The sequence below is a fragment of the Tachyglossus aculeatus genome, chromosome 22, assembly GCF_015852505.1.
Source record: "Tachyglossus aculeatus isolate mTacAcu1 chromosome 22, mTacAcu1.pri, whole genome shotgun sequence".
NCBI classification, from domain to species: domain Eukaryota; kingdom Metazoa; phylum Chordata; class Mammalia; order Monotremata; family Tachyglossidae; genus Tachyglossus; species Tachyglossus aculeatus.
Window position 1 is genome coordinate 19,198,471 of NC_052087.1, and position 23,907 is coordinate 19,222,377.

At 40.6% G+C, this 23,907-nt stretch overlaps 1 protein-coding gene across 2 annotated transcripts in view; it reads right to left on the reverse strand.

Moving 5' to 3' along the window:
- Window positions 1–23,907, reverse strand: part of SHANK2 (SH3 and multiple ankyrin repeat domains 2) — a 734,882-nt gene that overhangs the window by 694,502 nt on the left and 16,473 nt on the right. For both annotated transcript variants that reach the window (XM_038764461.1, XM_038764460.1), the window contains exon 3: window positions 13,467–13,618. The gene's annotated coding sequence lies outside the window, so the exon portion shown is untranslated. The remainder of the gene's footprint in view (window positions 1–13,466; window positions 13,619–23,907) is intronic.

Consider the following 23,907-nt stretch of genomic DNA (forward strand, 5'->3'; position numbering starts at 1 on the left):
GGGTATATTCCTTTCTGCAATACCAAGGCTACAGAGAGTTGCTAGAACTGCCTACAATCACCAGTGCCATTCCTTTCCCACTGGGAAATTTCTACTTCTTAATCAGTTGTATTTACTGAGCACTTACTATGTGCTGAGTACTGTACTAAGGGTTTGGGAGAGTGCAATAGAGTTGGTGTACATGAGCCCTGCCCTCAAGGTGCTTACAATCTACTGGGGGAAACAGATACTAAAATGAACAACAGATAGGGAGATACAACCTGAATCACAAAGATCTTAAGATACTATTTGGGCTAGCCTTCTGGTTTGCCAGAAAGATAAATGGGAAAAACAGTCATGGCAGATGGATGCCTATTCTTTGCTTTAAGAAAAAGATAACTTCAAGGTTTCCACCAATATTCATTAAATGTTTATTCTGGTGTTTTTCACCAAGTCAAAATATTTTTCTGGTGCCCAACCAAAATCTCTCTTACTTTTTCAGTAGGACTGGGAGAATACAAGTATCTCCCCAAAGCAAGAAATCAAAAGTTTTCCCAAGGAAAGATGGCCATGAAAAAAAAATCACACATGAATAAGTAAAGGGGAGGCTGAGAATATGAAATTTATTTTTGCAAGTGCTGCCTGATTTTCATTAACCTGCCTTGATCTCTTGTTGGCTCCAAGCCTATAAGCCAGGGCTTACTATCACGGCTTCACTAGCCATAGTTTCATGGCTGAAAACATGAGAGCGCTCAGAGGATAGGTAATAGGATCTGAAGCTTTTCATTCTTGGGTTGCCAGTTCAATTCCTGCTCAAGTAGGAAAGCCCAAAAGTGATTAGCATCTGACAGCTGTTGAGCTGCCTTTAGGTAAGATGAGCTGTGACTGCATGTCAGGTTAGTACCTGGTGGACATGTGATCACATGACAGCTCTATCACCTGCAGGTTGTAATGCAGGGTGTTGCCTATCCTCACAGCATCAAGAGTTGCTTTCCCTATTGTGATTCAGGTTAGCTTGGAAGCATAAGTGCCAATAAGCCTAAGAAAGGAAACTCAAAACAAGCTCAAAATCACAAACAAGAACACAAAATCCATTTTTGTCTATCAATATTTACTTTTTCTCTTTACCTTATTCTGAACTTCAAACATACAAGTAATTGGCAGTTCACACTTCATTGTTTCAGAAAGTAAATACTGTGAGCCTTCCAACACAATAATGAGTTTAGTAGTTACTGGGATTGTTGGTTAGAGGGGAAGAGGGAAGAGAAGGGGCAATGGGGTGATTTAAGCCTACAATTAGAAGAACCAATGTGATGAACAACGAGCAGTGAACTAGATATTCATTCATTCAATAGTATTTATTGAGCGCTTACTGTGTGCAGAGCACTGTACTAAGCCCAACCTTGTATAAAGCCATGGAAGTAAATACCTTAGTCTATTTTAGGAACTCAAATGTATTGGTCTACAGATCACCCAGATTGTCCTCAATATCAGAACCCCATTGCCTGCATTCTCAGCAGCACTTCCTTAAATGTAATGCTTTATGACTACTGTTTACAGAATTTTGGAACATCTAGTCCCTTAGCCTCCAATCGCATTTTCAATTGTCAAGGAATTCAAAATTTAATTAATTTATCCATCATCAACTGGTCTTTCTCTGTCTATGGGGAAAACACCCATTTTAACAGAAGGAACTTGTATTGCATCCTTAAAGGATAAAAACTTAACCTCATTACGATAAGGACAGAATCAACTTCAAAAGCTGTGACCTTTCTACAGAAATTGCTTGGCTCTTGGGTTCTGAAAGTCAGTCACTCAATCCATGGTATTTACTAAGTGTTGCTGTATGCTCTACCAATAAGTGCTTGAAAGAATACAATGCAACAGAGTTGGTGGAAACATTCCCAGCCCACCAAGAGTTTACACTCTAGAAAGGGAGACAGTTATTCAAATAAATTATGGATATGAACGTCAGAGATGTGGGCTGAAGGTGAGGTGAATATAAAGTGCTTAGAGGGTACAGATCCAAATGCATGGGTGATGCAGAAGGAGGAGGGATTTGGGTAAATGAGAGTTTAGTCAGGGAAGGCCTCTTGGAGGAAATGGGATTTTAATAAGGCTTTGAAGGTGGGGGAAAGTGGTGGTCTGTTGTATATGGAGGGGGAGGGAGTTGCAGGCCAGAGGGAGGATGTGGACAAGGGATCATCAGTGATATGGACAAGACTGGGGCACATTTGAGTAAGTTGGCATTAGAGGAGTAAGTGTGCAGGCTAGGTTGTAGTAGAAAATTAGTGAGAGGCAAGCTGATTGAGTGTTTTAAAGCCTATGGTAAGGAGTTTATATTTGATGCAGAGGTGGATATGAGATACTTGAGGAGTGGAGAGATGTGGGCTAAGTGGGGTTTTTTTTTAGAGAAATGACCTAAGCATCAGAGGGAAGGCCAGGAGTGCAGAGAGACAGGAGATGGGCAGGTCAGAGAGGAGGCTGATGCTCTCCATCACCTTGGCCCCTCTTACCTCACCTCCCTTCTCTCCTTCTACAGCCCAGCCCACACACTCCGCTCCTCTACTGCTAATTTCCTCACTATGCCTTGTTCTCACCTGTCCCACCGTCGACCCCTGGCCCATGTCCTACCTCTGGCCTGGAATGCCCTCCCTCCTCACATCTGCCAAACTAGCACACTTCCCCCCTTCAAAGCCCTACTGAAAGCTCACCTCCTCCAGGAGGCCTTCCCAGTCTTAGGCTGCCTTTTCCTCTCCTCCTCATTGCCCCTACTCCCTCCCTCTGCTCTACTCCCTCCCTGCCCCACAGCACTTGTGCATATATGTACATATTTATTATTCTATTTATTTTATTAAGGATGTGTGTTATCTATAATTCTATTTATTTATATTTATGCTACTGATGCCTGTCTACTTGTTTTGTTATGTCTCCCCCCCTTCTAGACTGTGAGCCTGTTGTTGGGTAGGGATTGTCTCTACCAGTTGCCGAATTGTAACAATAATAATAATAATAATAATAATGGCATTTATTAAGCACTTACTATGTGCAAAGCAATGTTCTAAGCGCCGGGGGTGATACAAGGTGATCAGGTTGTCCCACGTGGAGCTCACAATCTTAATCCCCATTTTTCAGATGAGGTAAACTGAAGCTCAGAGAAGTTAAGTGACTTGCTGAAGGTCACACAGCAGCATGTGGCACAGCCAGGATTCGAACCCATGAACTCTGGCTCCCAAGCCTGGGTTCTTTCCACTGAGCCACGCTGCTTCTACTTAGAATTGTACTTTCCAAGTGCTTAGTACAATGCTCTGCACACAGTAAGTGCGCAATAATTACAATTGAATGGATGAATGAATAATCAAGGAATGACAAAACTGCTTGAATCAGAGTAGTAACAGTTTGTCAAGGAGGAAAAGGTGGATTTTAGCCATGCTTTCAAGGTAGAACCGACAGGATCTAGTGACAGATAGATTATGTGGTTCGAATGAGAAAGATGAGTTGAGGATAATGCCAAGGTTATGGGCTTGCGAGACAGGGAGGATAATAGTGTTGTTTACAGTGATGGAAAAGACAAGGGGAGGAAAGTCCAGGGTTTGTTACCAAGTGCAATGATCAATCTTTGCTGCTCTGTGGTGTACTTTCAAGTAATACCTAGAAGCAAATGCAGGGGCAAAACAAAAATCAAAGAGGAATAGCATGCCTTGTTCCCTTACTTGAAAGCAAAAAGCCTTACTAAACTTGGCACCTGCTGACTTTACTTTGTTCTGAGACACTGCCTGACGAGAAACAACCAAAGTGCCAAGGCAAAGTGATTAGTTTGGACATCCAAAGAATAATGACTACAGGAGTCAACTCAACCATTATATTACCAACACACAAACAGTTTTCCCCACACGGTACGTACTCTGAGAAAGAAAATGAGGCTGATATAGACCTGCTTGCTGATGCAGTAACAGGACTCAACCACCCATTATATTCTAAGTAAATTCCTTCAGGGCAAAGACCATGTCTTTTCCTTCTACTGAACTCTTCCAAATGCTTTCTACAGTCTTTGGTACACACAGTAAGCACTCCATAAACATTACCAATGTTGAAGTCGAGGATCACAAATCTCCTCTCCACTACCTAGGGTGTTTAAGTAGATTTTTGCACAGAATTACGAAATGGCTAAGTCAAGGCCCTTATCCTTGGGGAGTTTACCATCTAGAGGAAGAGCCAGAGATGTGGAAATTCTAAAGCATGGAATTTGATAAATACTGCAGATATCAGGAAATAAAATTTAAGAATACAATATATACATACAGACATACCCAATTTACAGAACTACAGGCATTGTACTATCCCAAGTGCTTAATACAGTTCTCTGCACACAGTAAATACTTAATAAATATCACTGATTGATTGACTGACTGGGATAGCTGAGTTGAATGGCGGAGGAGGTGGGTTCTAATCCCAACTCCACTACTTGTCTTCTGTGTGACCTTGGACAAGCCACTTCACTTCTCTGTGCCTGTTACCTCATCTGTAAAACGGGGATTAAGACTGTGAACCCATGTGGGACAACCTGATGACCTTGTATCTACCCCAGTGCTTAGAACAGTGCTTGACACAAGGTAAGCGCTTAACAAATACCATAAGTATTATCATCATCAGGTTTGGGGGATAATGGGGCTTCTTCCTGGCCAGGCTTCAGGAAGGAGGAGTTTATTTTGAGGAAACTACATAACTGAAAATAACAACTTGGGCCCAAGGGAGGAGGAAAAGGAAGCATGTTGGCAGCATAATGAGAAGGGTATTCCCAGTAGGGGGAAAGTCATGTACAATGGTTTGGGGATGAGAAAACATGTGCAGGGAACGATGATCAGGTTAGCTTGGGCAGAGGTGAGAGCATGAGCTGGGTTGAGACAGGAAGAGGCAGTAATTAGGTCAGAGGGAAGCCCATGACTGCAGAGCCTAGCCCTCGTTCAAGACTTCCAAAGAAAACAGGAGAGCGACTGTGGTCTTTTGTGTAGGGGAGTGGTGTGTTGTGGTATCTGTAAAGTGACTAATGACCATTTGAGAAAAATTACTGCTGCTGCTTCTGTTGTGTGACGAACAGTAAGGTGTTTTAAAAGATTGGAGCAGAGAGATAAGCAAAAAGCTGTGAGCACCTAGAGTCAGTGACTACAGCTTGGAAATAACCAGGCCTCATCCCAGCCTCTGACCAGACAGGAATATGTCTGAAAGCGGCTACCATGGCAACCTCCAGGGCAGCTGTGGCAGAGACCACGAGAGACCTCTCCCAGCTCAGTACCTTGCTTTCTGTTTGTTTAGCTTTCTGATACACCCCTTCACCCTAAATTTCAATCTGATCCTGAGTGTGGAGAGATACAAAAGTTTAAGCTGGGGACATCATTTAGACGGAGAAACAATGGTTGCAATTGATTCCACTATTAAAATTGACTGTGATCACCCTGGAATTTTATACAACAAAAGAGTTCCAGGAAACTGTAGTGGGACTGTTAAAGGTTTCCAAGAATTATATGCTAAATCTTCTTGAATGATCAATTAACAAATGCCAGTGAATGCCTTGATTGCAGGAAAAAAAGTCACATGCAAAGCCAAACTATACGGGCAATCACTACTACTTTTTAAAAGGAGACTAATTAGAAATACCTGTCCAAATGTGTGAATAAAGCTCTGCACCTCAGATTGGGATGAAGCAGAATGGGGCCAAAGAGTGGGGGATACTGTTTTCTTGTCAGAAAAAGACCAATTACATGGACCAGCCTATTCACATATTGTAAGCGGAGACTCCTTATATGAAGACCTTGGAAACAAAGAAAAGGCCACCTGAATTTTTATCAGCAAACAATCCATGTTCTGGACATGTCCAGCTAAAATAGCTCTATTCTATCCTCGAAAGGTACCCAGAGAGGAAGGCAAGTTAAGAAGTGGTGATATGGCTATCGGTAGACAGCAGAGTGACCAGCAAAATGACTATGGGGTCCTGGAAAAAAGCATCATCGGCTTGAGACTTCAGATTTAGTCCTTGTACCGCACAAGATGCTCTGCTGTATCAATGCCCACTTCTGTCTCCCTCCTCTTTATTAGTCCCTCACCACATCAAAATGTCTTTACAATCCATTTTAAAGCTATTGATCTAAAGCTGGCTGCTGTCAAGGCATACCAACCCAGAAAGCCACAGTTTACTCTCACATGGACCATAAAGTCATTTAAAACAGAGTGAGGAAGAGATGTGTTGGGGCAATAACACAAAACACTTGGATACAGCTAAATAACAAACATCTCAGACTTGTTGTATACAGTGCTCTGCACACAGTAAGTGTTCAATGAATATGATTGAATGAATGAATTAGTGTACAAATCCTTTCTGTAGCACAGTTTCCAAACCCATGGGCTTGGGTCAATGGGGGAGGTAAAAATCAGTCAATCAATGGAATTTACTGAGCATTTACTGTGTGCAGAGCACTCTACTAAGTGCTTGGGAAAATACAACAGAGTTGGGAGACACATTCCCTGCCCACAAGGAGCTTACAATTAGAGGGGTGACATTCAAATAAATAAATTATGGATATGTACATAAATGCTGTGGCAATGAGGGTGGGGTGAATATCCGATGCATAAAGGATGCAAATCCAAGTACATAAAGAGGGGAGAGGGGATAAGAGAAATGAATACTTAGTTGGGGAAAGCCCCTTGGAGGAGATAAGATTTTAATAAGGTTTTGAAGGTAGGAGAGTTGGTGATGAATCTTATATCAGCATAATAGCAGTTTTCAGAGAGGAAAGAGTGGATTTTAACAATGTTAAAGTAGAAATGACAGGATTTGGTAACAAATTGAATATGTGGGTTGAATGAGAGAGATGAGTCAAGGATTATGCCAAGGTTTCAGACTTGGGAGATGGAGGGATAGTGGTACTGTCTACAGTGATGAGAAAGACTTGGGGAGGAAAGGGTTTGGGTCAGGGGTAGATGAGAAATTTGAAATGTGTTTTGAAAGAAATATGCCATTTAAGAAAAAATAAATTACTTATACCAAAATAATGACTTGGGCCCAAGTTTCCTTTCTTCTCTGGTTATTACCAATTTTAATGTGATTTCAAATATTACTGAAAGCTGATTTGGAAAACTGCAATTGCTGAAGCTTTAGAGACTAGAATCATCTTCAAACCCTCAAGAAATTGTCCCTGCAAAACACCAGACTGATAAAAAGAGCATGTAGTTAAATCTTACAGCATGTAGTTAACCTTTAATTTTATGGTGCCATTTATGTTCATTGAGGTCTCACTTTCACTTTTTTATTAAGAGAATATACATTCAACACTTAAGCTGCTATGTTTAAGGTCACAGCAGTTCATTTGAGCTACTATTATTAGAAGAACACAATAAAGTCTTTAGGAACCCCCCCTGATGCTTATTAACAGGAAAGATCCAATACATTTAAGGAAAAAAAATCAATCAATTGATGGCATTTATTGAGAGCTTATTGTGTACAGAGCACTGTACTAAATGCTTGGGAAAGAACAATACAAGAGATGGTAGACATGTTCTTTTCCCCCAGCGAGCTTACAGTTAAACATGGAAAAAAGATTACAATGACAACATGGCTTGAAACATTTCCTCTTTACTTCAAAAATTGCTTCTTGATAAGTTACATAACCCTCATATCTAAAACCTCCTTAAATATGTTGCTACTTAACTGACGTATTCTAGTAACTGGTCATTCATAAAAGGCCAGAAAAGGAAAAAAAAACAAAAGAAGAAAATTACCCTGAACATTTTTCTTCAAATACTGCATGTAAAAGATGTCTACTTTGAGCAAATTTCTGATTTGTTTCTTGTATCAGTACCAATATCATTTCTTAAAGCCTATCATGTGAAAAACACCATTCTACATGTTTTGAGCAAACAAAAGTAGTAAGAGAAGTGATCCTTGCCTTTGAGGATCTAGAGTTTACCGTGGGATAAACACTATATTGTCCTCTAAACCATCGTGCTTTCACAGAAGAGGCCAATTCAGGTAATTGAACCAAATTCCATTGTGTTCATCTCAGGCAGAAACTACTGGGACTTTGTTCAGTTACCCAAGCTTTCCTTAATTGTCCAAACTAGACTTTTTTTAGCAAATTGGTCACATAGATCATCAGAGTTCACATAATTAGACTTCTACTAGATTTTTTAACATTAGGTGAGAGCAACTTTCCATAAAGATTCAAGGGCTTTTCTTTCCCCATGTTATCAATATTCTTGTGCTCCTTATTTATGGTAAAAGATTAAAAGACAAACAAGGGCAATGTTTTCTTATTCTATAAAACTATCATTCAACAAACCTACAACCTTGCTTGCAATTCTGGCCCCCACATCTTAGGAAGTGGAAATCAGGGAGGTGAAATTTCCATAAGAAGATAGTCTAAGATAAAAGATGCTTCCATAGGGGAAAATGAAAGCTGAAAGGAGATATTCTTGAAAGCTACAAATCATGACAGAGATGAACAAGGCACACACAGAAATTATTGTTCAAGAAATCTCACAAGGTGCAAAGGCAAGCATGGAAGTTTTAAGGAGGGAAGTTAAAAATGAAAAAGGTAAAGCTTCTTTCTCCAGCAAGGTGTGTTCCACATGTAAATATAATGACATATGAGTAAGTTGAAAATATACTGGGTCTAAATGGAGTTTGGATAAATTCATGGAAGAAAACAAATCCATAAAGGATTACTAAAGTGGAATTTGGGGATTTTAGATGATACAAACCCAAGAGTGGGAGAGACATCTAGGAAAGCAACTATCACACAGTTTCTTATTGGCCCTGTGAAAAATGGAATACTACCTGGATGGCTTATTGCTTTGACCCAATAATATGCTTCTCAAGTTACATTCTTACCCATTACTACAGCTTTGACAATTGCTGTTGTTTTTTTCAAAGAGCCCTACTCTTGAGAACCAAGAAATTTGGATTCTAGTTCCAGTTCAATGCCACCTGTGATGAAGGTTCCTGATTGAAGATTTTTTTATGCTATTTGTTAAGCACTTACTATGTGTCAAACACTGTTCTAAAGCCTGGGATAGATATATGTGAATCAGGCCAGGTACAGTCACTGTTCCATATGGGACTCAGTCCTAAGTAGGAGGGGAAACAGGTATTTAATGCCTATTTTGCAGTGAGGAAACTGAGGCATAGAGAAGTTAAGTGACCTTCCCAAGGTCACACAGCAGGGCAAATGGCAGAGCTGGGATTAGAACACAGATTATCTGAATCCCATGCCCATGTTTTATCCACTAGCCCACACTGCTTTGTCTATAGGGTATTCCACAAGTTCAGCAGGCCCAGCAAGGATCCTGAAAATGCCTGACTAATGTGTGCAGGAAAGACTAAAAGGCTACAAGCCTTCACCTTGTGAGTCATGGCCCCCACAGCACAACGTCAGCAATATTTATGGTCTCTTCAGGACTCATTTATAGCCACACCTACCGAAAAACTCCACAATGTGTAGCCTCCCTGCCCGCCTGCTCACTCACTATATCCAGTGTTCCCACTGGGGACATGATGAGAGTGATGAGCGTGTGTGAAGGTGCTGCACAAACCACTTGCACTAGAAATAATTCCTTGCCACAGGCCCTCAATCCTGAAATCTCAGGACAAAGGCTCATCCATTGCTGTGAGTCTGCATTCATACACTGAGTTCATTTTGTCTTAAAAAAAATGGCCCCAAAGGGATAAGACCTTTTTTAAATCTGATCATTCCTAAAACGTAACAGTAAAATTCAGTAGTAGAGGGAGAAGACAAAAAAGGAAGGGACGAGAGGTGGCTCATTAGGAAATTTAAGTGATGAGAGGTACTGGGTTTTGCTAAGTTCCTCTAGGGTCTCTTGTCTCAAAAAGTCCTTGACTCTGTGACAAGAGCAAGTAGTATTTGTGAATAATTAGTATTTTAATATGTTTATTCAGGGTCTACAGTTGCTCTATCCTCATCTCTCTTAATCCCTGCTCCTCAAGAACCTCCAGTGGTTGACCATCCACCTCCGTCCACACAGAAACTCATTATCATGGGCTTTAAAGCAATCAGCTCTCCTCCTCCTACCTTACTGATTTCCTACTATAGCCCAGCCCACACACTTCACTCAACTAACACCAACTTGCTCACCATGCCCTAATTTTATCTATCTCACTGCCAATCCCTTTCCAACATCCTTCCTCTGGCCTGGAACTATCTCCTATTGGCCTGGAACTACCTCCCATTAATACATACACCAAACCACCACTCTCACCACCTTCAAGGTCTTATTAAGGTCACTTGTCCTCCAAAAGGCCTACCCCAATTAAGCCTCTTTTCCCCAACTCCCTTTCCTTTCTGTATTTGCCTACACAGTTGGATCTGTAGCGGGTGAGCACCTGGTATTCACCCCACTCTCAGTCCCATAGCACATATTTATTTTAATGTCCATCTCACCCTCAAGACTAAGCTCCTTGTGGGCTGGGAATCTGCCTACCAACTTTCTTGTACTGTACATTTAGTACAGTGCACAGTATACAGTAAGTGCTCCAAAAATACTACTGCAGTGGACACATTGTAAAGTAGGACAAGATACATGCATGTAGCCCATATTTATTTTAATGTAACTGCAGCCCACATGTGCTTGACTCCCCACCTGCATAGTTTCCAGAAAGAGCATAAATCCTTGAAGAAATTGGTCTTAGTTTCTGTTGGCTTCCTTTGATTCACACCATAAACATGACCCTTGGAAGGCAGAGAGCTAAATTATGGAATAACAATCCATAACATCCAAAGCCTTCCTACATCCAGGGTTTGCTGCTGTTACTTTTTTAGATAATCCTCAAAGATACGATTAACATTTTAAATTCATCAGTTAACATATAGAACATGGACATTTCATCTCTCTCCCTTTCCAGCCATTCAAACTCTTCACTTCTTCCCCCCCCCACCCCGTCCACACTGTAGGCACACTCAACCTAAGATAAATTAGGTGACTAGATTTAAGAGAGATTTTGGAGAAATTTCACTGTATTCATCCTATTTCTGTATGATTTTCAGCATCTAATTAGAAACTTGGGGAAAGTTCTGTTTGCTCTTTAAAGTCTGCAAGCTTACCAAGCTGGCAGAACTCTGAAGAATAAAGAACTGACTTGCTTCTGGAATCCAAAGGCTGGGCCCTTTTGATATAACTGGAAATCCCAGGTAAGTTGTCCCTGCAAGAACAAGAGATGAATCTAATGCTTTACCTTACAAGTTGTTGCTAAGAGACAGTCCACCAGAAATTCTAGAATAGGCATAGGTTAGGCCTGGACTATTGGGAAGAAGGGGATTGGAGAGAAGAAAGGACATGTCTGAGCAAATGATAGAGACCCTGAGGTACTGTGCCTCAGCTTGCCCTGCTCTTACTTCACTCCTGCGGACTTACAGTCTGCCTTGGCTGCTATGGAAGGGGGTGGGAAGGTAAAAAAAGGAGAGAAGGCCCTAAAACCCTACTTCATCCCACCCATGCACACTCTGAACTGGTCAAGGGAGAGAGAAAGCCTTTCCAAACCCCGACAAGACAGCATGTTCACCCTATCAGAGCTTGAGAGAAACAGTAGCAGTGGCAACAGAAGCTACAAGAAGGAAATACAGTCCAGCCAGCTGTATCCCCCCCTTCTACCCTGCTACTAAGACATCTCCCCTACCATCACACCAAACTGATGTATGGATTGAAAGATCAAGTTGCCTCTGTCCTGTTACCAAACTTTGTCTCATACTTTCAGCTCAAGTCTCACAAACTAAGACAAGCCAACACTATGTTCACCCCATTTGGCTTGCAGCGACCTGACTTCCTCTCACGACATAATCTACTGTGATTTCTGCCCTGTTAAGCACCTGTTAAGGAACTTTCAGATAGAAAGGCAAGAGCCCAGGTTTGTGAGTTGGAGATTGTGGGTTCTAATTCAGCTCCACCACTTGTCTGCTGTGTGACTTTGGTCAAGTCACTTAATTTCTCTGTGCCTCAGTTACCTCATCTGTCAAATGGGGATGAAGACTGTGAGCCTTGTATCTACCCCACTGCTTAGAACAGTGCTTGGTACATAGTAAACGCTTAACAAATGGCAACATTATTATTATTATTGTGCTTCAGGTTGAACCTCCCAAAAACTCAGTATGGTGCACTGCACTTAATAAAAGCCGTTACTAGCAGTAGAGGCAGAGTGTCAGACAATCACCCAATTGTATTTATTGAGCACTTACCGTGTGCAGAGCACTGTACTCAACAGTTGGGAGAGTACAATGTAACAATAAACAGAATAGCCCTTATTCAAAGTCATGATCAAAGGCAGCAAATTTTTTTAAATGAGTAAAAGTGTCTGTAGTCGGCACACCCTGCTATTTCATGCCAGCCTCACAGTTGATCGACCCCATTCTGTTGATGCTGACTACCTCTCTAAGCACTCCCACCCAAACTCCTGTTTGACCCCACCTCTGCCCCTACCTTTCAACTGGCTTGGTGGGGTAATGGGGTGGTGAGTAGCAAAACCCACTGCTGCCTGTGATCTTTACAAGATTATCAACAATTCCTGTCTAAAAATCTATTGCCAGACTTGGCCAATATTTGTGCAATTGGGAAAATAGCTTTATATTTCCTCCAGTCAGAGCTGGATTAGGACAATGGGGGCCAAGAATAGGTACAGGGTGGGAGCCCCTCAGACTGCCAAGTGTTATAATGGGGTAGGATGTCAGGAATCCAGGTTTGAGGAGAGGTATTCTGTTCTGTTTTACAGCTCTTATTGGCTCAAGCTAAGGAGCAACTTCTACTGTTTCCAAGCATCTGCTTGGCTCAAAGCCAATTAGATCAGAGCAGTACAAGTAAAGGAACTGACCAAAGTCACAGCCTTCTGCAGCCACCACCAGTGAACTCAGCCAGTTACCCAGGATCCTTAGGAGTTGTTTTCCTGGCCTTTCCCCCAGATTGCAGAACCAATCAGTGATCTCTCCTTATCTCAGAGTTGTACAAAAGAGCAATTCTTGAGCAAGGAATCCTGCCATAGGGAGATTTTTGAGTCAAATGATTTATCTCTTGGGGGATACCCTATGGAATACCTAATCTGGACAGTCCATGTCTGTCCTAGGCTTTCTAGAGCTGAGGAAAACCTGTTTTCCCTAATGCCATATTAAAAACAAGTAATAGTCATAAGTACAGAATGGGTGGGAGCAGAAAATAATCCTAGAAGTAAAGTGAAAAAGGCACCATAGACATCTAATGGCACAACTTCTTGCTCAAAATTCTGCTGAGATTAAATGACCTGAAATTTTCACGGCATTCTATACCCAATTATAAAAGAAAAAATCCTACCAAGACTATCTTTAAAGATGTGAAGACTACTGTGGTTGACATTAAGTAATTTCAACAATACCTTCGCACTGTATGTAGGCAGAATTCCAACAATGTCTATTCCCAGTATATTGCTTAGAAAATCTTTAAAGTAACTTCTTTCATACCTCAGTAAATCCTTCTTTTCTTCATCTTCAGCAGAGGGCTAAATCTCTCTTATCGGTTTATTCTGGGCACTCATTTTATGGATGACTGACAAGTTAAATGGCACTCATGCTGATACAAAGTATGATGCCATTTTCCAAACTTTAAAGCTGGCCTGTAGAAGAGCAAAGGGCATAGCAGACATAAGAGTTTATCGCTCCATCAAAAGCCACGTCCTCCCAAGATAACATTTTTAAATGTTTGCTTGGTGAAAGCCTCTACTATCAAAGTAAACAGGAAAGTTAACTGAAAAGTTGACAGGCAATGTCTTTTGCTTCACTTGGTTTTCATTTAAAAGGTTTGGAAAATAATTTTTTTCTTCTATGTTAAACCCTTAGTTGGACTCAGTTACTTTTAGGATTTTTAGAGTGTTTCTATCCATTCCTTGCCTCCTACTGAATAAGAAACAAAAATAATAATCAGATTTGTGGGGCTGCCTCAAGCACCCAGGTGGTAGAGTTTAGAAATGAATAAAATGTAAAACTGTAAGATTTCAGTACCAGAGGCAATACTCAAAAATATTGAATGAGGAATAAAGAATCAGTCACTGCTCAAATTTCATTTTGAAAGTATCAATCTAGCAACACAAAGCGAGAAACATTTATAATTTCAACATGCTGCAAATATTTGATTGTTGAAGCCAAAAAAAAAATTATGATCCAAATGTACACTACTCCACTAATCAAACTGGGAACTTGATTTGATTCAATTTAGGAAAATGTAATACACCGATATAGAAAGCTAGTCTGTCCACAGTTTCTAAAGGAAAATAATCATTTTTTTGTTTTGGTTCTTTTGTTCTCACAAAATAACCATTGTAGCTTGTAATAGTTTTATTGATATTAAAAGAGATAGGGTAGCCTTAAAATGGACATCCATCAGAAATACTACCACTCTTGGTTTGGACTGTTTAAAATCCAAGCTAATTAATGCAAGCAAATGGCTTGCAAACTAAAACTACTTTTCTGCTAAAAAACAGAAATTATGTGTGTTCATTTTCTTGGTGGATTTAAGAGATTGTCTTCTTTTTGTACTACAAAAAAGGGTGTTTAAAATATCTTTCTTTCCTAAATTTCACCATAGCTGATACTTGAATGAGGAAATGTGCAATGAAAAAGGGGACTAGAAATTGTTCTTGAGTCCTATTCCTCAACCTGACTAGACTCCACCTGATACTTAATGGCCACTGTGGATTCAGCCTCATTTCTACATAATGAAGAAACAATTGCTCACCAATATTTTGTATCTCCAATGGCTACCAATCAATCTGCGCATCAGGCAGAAACTCCTCACCCTTGGCTTCAAGGCTCTCCATCACCTCGCCCCCTCCTACCTCACCTCCCTTCTCTCCTTCTACTGCCCAGCCCGCAACCTCCGCTCCTCCGCCACTAATCTCCTCACCGTACCTTGTTCTCGCCTGTCCCGCCATCGACCCCCGGCCCACGTCATCCCCCGGGCCTGGAATGCCCTCCCTCTGCCCATCCACCAAGCTAGCTCTCTTCCTCCCTTCAAGGCCCTGCTGAGAGCTCACCTCCTCCAGGAGGCCTTCCCAGACTGAGTCCCTTCCTTCCTCTCCCCTCGTCCCCCTCGCCATCCCCCCATCTTACCTCCTTCCCTTCCCCACAGCACCTGTATATATGTATATATGGTTGTACATATTTATTACTTTATTTATTTATTTATTTTACTTGTACATATCTATTCTATTTATTTTATTTTGTTGGTATGATTGGTTTTGTTCTCTGTCTCCCCCTTTTAGACTGTGAGCCCACTGTTGGGTAGGGACTGTCTCTATGTGTTGCCAATTTGTACTTCCCGAGCACTTAGTACAGTGCTTTGCACATAGTAAGCGCTCAATAAATACGATTGATGATGATGATGATGATCGCAATCCAGCCCAATTAACCATGAATCAAACTCTATCATAACTCGAAATTGGTTTGATAAATGCTATACTTGCCGTACTTTGGGTGTTATAAAAGCCTATGGTGTGGAGTGAGTGGAGGCTTGGAAATGTGGAAGAGGAGAAGGGGGAGCAGAAACACAGGATTAACCATTAACATCCTTCCCTCCCACCCCCTTTCTCACTACTCTGGAGACCCTGCCCCCCAGCCAGTCAGATGCACTAAAAGTAAGTACCAGTTGGGAGCAAATGGGTGGAGTGATCAGTGAAGCACCCATAGCTACATGAAAATACCCAAATCTACCTCACGAGCCTCGACTTCGCTCCTTCTCTGCAGTCTCACATTTCCTTCTGCATTCAGGGCATCTCCACCTGGATATCCTGTGAACATCTCAAACTTAATATGTCCAAAACAGAACTCCTTATATTACCATACAAATCCTGTCCTTCCTAAGATTCTCCCATCAATGGGAGAGTCTCACATGTTCATAACCTTGGCATTAGCCTCAACTCATCTTCTCATTCAACCTTTATATTCAATGTTACCAAAACCTGGTTCTACCTTCACAACATCTCTAAAATATGTTCATTCTTTCCTTTCTCCATCCGAACTGCTACCACATGACCCAAACATTTATCATATCCCACCCTGACTACTCCATCAGCCACCTCCCTGAGCTCCCTGCCTCCTCACTGTATCTTCTCCTCTCCAGTCCATACTTCACTCTGCTTCCCAGATAGATTTTCTATAAAAAAGTTCAGTCCATGTCTCCCCATTCCTCAAAAATTCACAGTGGTTGCTCATCCAACTATGCAAACAAAAACGCCTAACTAAACTTTAAGGCACTCATTCCCTTTTTCCTTCCTTGCTGACCTCCTACTAGAATCCAACCCATATGCTCTGCTCCTCTAATTCCAACCTACTCTCTGTACCTCCATCTCATATACCCCACCACCGACCCCTTGCCCACACTCTGCTCTGGGCCTGGAACTTCCACCCTTTTCGTATCTATCAGTCCACCATTCTCCTCACTTCAAATCCCTCCTAAGACCACATTTCCTCCAAGAAGCCTTTCCTAAGCCCTCATTTCCCCCATCATCCCTCCCTTCTTTGTTAACTTAGGATACCTACAGCACTTTGATACTCACCCCAGCCCCACAATACTCATGCAAATAGTCTTACACTTTACTTTTTCCCCTATCCCTAATCTATTTTAGTGTCTGTCTCCCCATGAAGACTGTAAATTCCTTGTGGCAGGGATCACGTCTACCAACTCTGTTATCCTATTCTTTCCCAAGCACTAAGTACAGTGGTCTGCATACAGTAAGTGCTCAGTAAATACCACTGATGGATTGATTTGCAGCAGTGGTGAGAGTGTTCACTGAGCCATCCTCAATTTCACTCCATGCCCAGTGGCACAATTTTGCAGTCTGTGATCACAAAATAGAATATCTCAGAGACCTCAACTGCAGCAAACAGCAGACATGCAGTGTACATATGCATAATTTAATCCCCAAATACATATAAACATGGAAATATGCTACTAGAATGTTCTTTCACCTTTCAGCCTGGGTGTTCTGAAAGTATCTTGTGGTCATGCAGACAGGATTTTTTTCACCCAAAATTACATCTTCATGTATTCCTCCTACTTGGCCCATGTGTCTGCCTAATTGATAACCCTTATTCAAGAGTACCAGCAGCTCTATTCAGGCCCCGCCTCCTCATTGCCAGACTTCTTGGAATTTGGGGATTGTTTCGAGGACCTCCACTATAGCAGCAGGAAGAGGGATGGTTTCATGGATGCAGAAAAGCCAGAGATGCTGTCACTCAAGCAGAAAGGTAATGTCAGGGTTCCTGGGTAAAACTGGGATGAGAGACCAATGAAAGATTCCTCCACTATATTGATATTACATTTCTAACCCAATCCTCACTAACTACCTAACTTGGCATTGACCATCAGGTTTGAGCCAAAAAACAGATTTTTTTCCTCTTTAAAATAAATGTAGATGTGGCCAATGTAGATTGACCTATCACTTTTTCGGCCTCTTGAAAATTGTTATTACTATTTGAAGGGCTTTTATGTTCTTAAAAAGGAGGTCTCAAGAAGAACCTTGAATGAATGAATCAATATATGAATGGGGATTAAGACTGTGAGCCCCACGTAGGACAACCTGATCACCCTGTATCCTCCCCAGCGCATAGAACAGTGCCTTGGCACATAGTAAGCGCTTAACAAATGCCATCATTATTATTATATGAATATTTTTCATATTTAAAATGAAGCAGTGTAGCCCCATAGAAAGAGCACAGGCGTCAAAGGATCTGGATACTAATTCCAGCTCTGCCACTTGTCTGCTGCCTGATTTTGGACAAGTTACTTAACTTCTCCATGCCTCAATTTCCTCATCTGTAAAACGGGCATTAAATCCTACTCCCTCCTACTTAAAATGTGAGCATTTACTGAGTGCCTACTATGTGCAGAGCCCTGTACTAAGCACTTGGGACAGTACAATATGTAGTGAGTGGTGTTTTCCAAATATATGACTCAAATGAAAAGCCATGAAACTAAATTTATTCTGATGAGATGTATTTTGGTTACAGGGTGAAAAATACAGAAAGGACTAGGGATGGGTGGCTCATGGGATTTATAGCTGCACAAACAAGGAATTAAGGCTTGCTTGCTTTAAGCAGAGAAAAATAAAGCACTGCATTCGGACAGTGAAAGTGGTGACAAAAATTTAATTTAGTGCTAGTAACCTAAGTCGGCACTTAAATGGGAATACCACAAGTGTGAATTAGGAATGCTTCATCTTTTTGAAGGTTACCAAAAGAAGAAAAAAGTGTCCATTCTCATCAAAAAAATAACAGGGTCCTCTTCAATGTTCTAATCACATTCTAAAACTAAATAAATGTGGAAACTGTTTTCAAATAATGGTGATATTTGTTAGGTGCTCATGTGCCAAGCACTGTACTAAGCACTGCAGCAGATAAAAGGTAACTGGGTCAGAAACAGTCCCTCTCCATATGGGACTCAGAGTTTAATAAGCGAAGAGAGCAGGAATTGAATCCCCATTTTACAGATGAATAAATTGGGGCAGAACAACTGACTTGCCTATGGTCACAGAGCAGACAAGAAACAAAGCTGGGATTAAAACCCAGACCTATGTTCTTTCCATTATGCTGTGCTGTTTCTCAAGAACTACTGGGTTTATCATTGTTATTATTATGGCATTTGTTAAGTTCTTACTCTATGTTAGTAGGAAGGAAAAATTAACAAACGTATTTACTGAATACTTACTCTGTGCAAAGCCCTATACTTAGCACTTAGGAGAATTTAATATTACAGAGTTGGTAGACATGTTCCCTACCTTACAGTCTAGAAGGGGAGACAGAAATTAATAAAAATAGATTATGGATATGTACACAAGTGCTTTGGAGCTGACAGAGGGGTGAATAAAGGTGCTTCAAATCTACTGCAGGTATCTTCATGCTTTCATATGCTTAGGGAAGCAGTGTGGCCTAATGGATACGTGCACTGGCCAGGGAGCCAGAAGGACCTGAGTTCTAATCCTGACTCCACCACTTGACTGCTGCGTGACCTTGGGCAAGTCATGTAATTTCTCTGTGCTTCAGTTGTCACCTGTAAAATGGGGTTTAAGACTGTGAGCCCCATATAGGATATGGCCTATGTTCAACCTGATTACTTTATATCTACACCAGAACTTAGAACAGTGTCTGGCACATAGTAAGCATTTAAATACCATAACAAAAAATTCATCTAGAGCAAGGAGCAGCAGCTGCCAGTAAGCATGGCCATACACCAATCAGGAGACAAACATGAGAAATCAATAGCTCAGCTATTTATTCAGCCTTGTCTGCTTGAGCAATAATTCAGCCTTACTTGGCTCAAATGAATCAAAAGGTACTAGTTATCAAGCCCCTTCTCATATTTTTAAATGAATTAGGTTGCATTGGTACCATTGAGGGGTTGACAAAAATCCATTAACTCTTTTAAACCTATCAAATATACCAGTTGCAGACAGATGCATAATTTCAAAAAGAAAACAGGAAAGTGAAGTTGAGGCAATTCCTGAAGAAGTATCCCAAAATAAAATTTGTCCTTAATTATCCATGTATCCAGATCCATTATATTTTAGCCTCAATTATCGGATGGTACTGTATGTATGTGAATTTGTGAAAGGCAAAATAGTTAGGCTTGAATCATCTAAACTTTTTGTCTCTCCAGACCAAATCAATCAATGATAGTTATTGGGCATTACTATGTAGAGAACACTGTACTAAGCACTTGGGAGAGTACAATACATCCAAATGACCAGAATAAAAACTCAAACCATTATGTTGCAGCTTTAGCCTCAGAAATAACATCTCTTCATTGAGAAGCTCTAAAACTAACCCCTCTCTTCCAAAGCAAGAAATGTACAGAGGGAGGAGGTTGCTGCCCCTTAGTTACTATTACTCTGCAAATACCATAGATTTTAAATCTAGCTAGCAAGATCCAGCAGCAACATTGGAAAGAGAGATGGGAGATCAGTTTCAAATTTGAAACTCCATACAGATGAAAAAAAGCATATCAATAATTGATATTATTGTATTTCTAAGATAGCTATTCTGCACTTGGATCAGTACTCCCTATGCACTTTGATACCCCACCCCCACAGAACCATATAATATATATATATATATACATATATATACACACATACCTCCTTATACTCTGTTGCCCCCTTTCTGTAATTTATTTTAATGTCTGTCTCCCCCGCACTAGACTGTAAACTACTTGATGGCAGGGATCTAGTCTACCAACTCTACTGCAGTCTACCAAGTGCATAGTTCAGTATTCTGCAAACAATAAGTGCTTAAGTATCACTGATTTATCATTAAAAAATAACCAACCACAAAATGTAAACATTTATCATTTTCTTTAATGAAAAGTCAATGAGGCTTCATTGTTTTTGAAATAAAGAGACTGATAGAAAATACTAAATTTTAAACCCACAGCCAATTATTTCTAAGTAAACAAATGTTTCTTTACAAAATATATACATATATATATATATTTACACACACACCTTATATTTACTTTAGCATCATCTTGACTAAACATGATATGAATTTACTCAAAGTATCATTACTGAATATTGATAATCAATAAATACCTTCCACATCTCAAGTAATGCTCAGACAGGGGTTTGATAGGTTCAATCATTTTTCCATTTTAGGAGGAGAGTCAACTAGAGAGTGGGAGATCCTTCTGGTAGGCATTATTTAAAAGTAAGTTAACAAAGCCATGAACTTATCATTATTATTATTATTATTATTATCGAAATTCAATAAAATTCACTGGATAACAATGACTCTTTGTACCAGTACTTGTTAAGTGCTTACTATGTGCCAGGTACTGTACTAAGCACTGGGGTAGATACAAGCTAATCAGGTTGGTGATAGTTCCTGTCCCACATGGGGCTCACAGTATTAATCCCCATTTTATGGATGAGGTAACTGAGGTACAGAGAAGTAAATTCTTCCTGGTGATATTGATGGATTATGAAGTTTATTCACAGTTGTTTAAAGACACTGCTAGGCAGAAATGCTTCTTCAAACTTCAGATTGGCTTATCTTGGAAGACCAGATAAAGTTTTTTAAAATGTAGAAAAATGAACTGGCACATATGCAGGAAATATGCTGGAAGACAGTCTGTAGCTGTAAAATAGTTAACTCATGAATGATAATTTGGCCTTTAGAGGGCCAACCTGTATGATAAAAATGATTAAGTATTTTCCAATAAACTGATGTAAATGTTTCTGTGTTTTTTTTTAAATGTCATCCTGAATCTGAATTTTCTATCAGGCTAATTGAAGGGGTGATTATTTACCAAATCAGCTAAGCTAAATTTACTTCGGTGGATAGAAATGCAATAGTAACTCCACTTTTCAAAGGAAGAAAGAAAAATATAGAGGGGTAAAGAAAGAAAAAGCAAGCACCAGTCTGGGTAAAGCCAAGATGTAAATACAGCAGTATATATTTATAATAATACATACTATAAATTTCTCTGTTATCACTTTAAAAAATTTGGAACCACTACGTAATAGGTTATCAACTTCTCAGGTTCTAAACCTCACAAATCTAAATTAAGATATTGAAATGAGCTAAAATCATAATAATAATAATGGCATTTGTTAAGTGCTTACTATATGCCAAGCACTGTTCTGAGCGCAGGGGCGGGGGGATACAAGGTAATCAGATTGCCCCACATGGGGCTCACAGTCAAGCCCCATTTTACAGATGAGAGAACTGAAGCACAGAGAAGTTAAATGACTTGCCCAAAGTCACATAGCTGACAAGTGGCGGAGCCAGGATTAGAACCCATGACCTCTGACCCCCAAGCCTGTGCTCTTTCAACTGAGACACACTGCTTGTCCTAATAGGCAGAATGTCTATAGATGTGTTTTGGTTAGAAGGGGTAGGTGACTCCCCTCCTCAAAAATCTCTAGTGGCTTCCAGACAACCTACGCATCAAGCAAAAACTCCTCACTCTCGGCTTCAAGGCTGTCCATTACCTCATCCCCTCCTACCTCACCTCCCTTCTATCCTTCTACAGCCCAGCCCACACCCTCTGCTCCTCTGCCGCTAACTTCCTCACCATGCCTCATTCTCGCCTGTCCCGCTGTCGACCCCCGGCCCACGTCCTCCCCCTGGCCTGGAATGCCCTCCCTCTGCACATCTGCCAAGCTAGCTCTCTTCCTCCCTTCAAAGCCCTACTGAGAGCTCACCTCCTCCAGGAGGCCTTCCCAGACTGAGTCCCCTTTTTCTTCTCCTACTCCCCATCCCCCCCACCCTACCTCCGTCCCCTCCCCACAGCACCTATATATGTTTGTACAGATTTATTACTCTATTTTACTTGTATATATTTACTATTCTATTTATTCTGTTAATGATGTGCATCTAGCTTTACTTCTATTTATTCTGATGACTTGACATCTGTCCACATGTCTTGTTTTGTTGTCTGTCTCCCCCTTCTAGACTGTGAGACCGTTTTTGGGTAGGGACCATCTCTATATGTTGCCAACTTGTACTTCCTAAGAGCTTAGTACAGTGCTCTACACACAGTAAGTGCTCAATAAATATGACAATGAATGAATGAAAATGAATAGCTGAACTGCATCTACTTTAAATCACCTGAAAACTTGCAAGTCTCCCCTACCAGTTTTTGGTATCTGCTAAAGGAGACAAAGGTAACTGAAAACTCAGGTTCAAACTTTCTTAGCAACAGTTACTATGTAAAAGTATTAATTGATAAAATGAAAAAAAAAAAGTGTCTGTTACATGCATCTTATCCATCTTTCCCAGAAAGAACTCAGGAGAACCTAACTGACATCCCAAAGTTTCCATCATGACTACATCAGGAGGCTGTGCAAGGCTTTACATTAAGGAGCTGTTGATTCTACACATAGGAAGCACTCCATAAATGCGACTGATTGATTGTTAACTAAACAAGTCACTTAAATTATGGGTTTTTCCAACTCAAAAACCTGAGAATTCTATTTTAAATGAAAAATCCTGTGACTTACTACCTTCCACCCCCTAATAGAATAGGCACAGTGGTGGCACAAAGATATCAACTCATTAGTACACTATGGTGTGTGGAAGGCCCAGCCAAGTGGCATTTGCAATTTCTACGCACCACAACGCTAGAACTAACTACCTCCTCAGGGGCTGAACTCTAGCAAGATGCAATATTCCCAGGGGAGGAGGAAATCAGCACATACTGCTTCTATACATAAAAAAACTAGCTAAGAATGATCAGCATGGTTTAACATCACATATTTGACAAGCATAACCTCAAAGGAATGGTATGGAAGTACCATCAATTTCTAGCAAAATATTAACCTAAGCCTCATGAAACTTACACTACTATGTAATCATTGATTAAATTTTTTCTGACCATCAACATGAAATCTAAGGACACCTTTGGTTTAGTCTCTACTTCATCATAAATACACAAGATAAAAACAATTCCATGGCCACCACCCATGTTCCACCCACAGATATTCTGGTATTACATTAAACTAATTGCCAATAGATTTTCAGGAAGAAATAAATGCAAAAAATAAAATAAGGGTCAGAAACACTCTGAGCATCTATGTCCCATTAAGGGGCATATCCTTCCTTCATGCAAAACAGCCTTTGCATTATAAGGTTTTTTTATATTGAAAACCAGGTGATATGAATAGCTGAAATGAACCCTGTATGCCCAATCATTTTTACGTGAGAACTGTTCATTGAGTGACTTGGAACACAGCAGGGATGAGCACCACCAAGAATAGGCTTTGCCCAGGTCAGCTTGCAGAAATGACAGATCAGAGTCTTTCTTCCTGGTGCATGGAATGTCTGTTGTAATAGCAAAACTCTCCCATCAGGAAGACACTGCCCTTGTGAATTCTGAACTCTGATTTGGGGGAGGAAACTGCCTTTTCTCCCA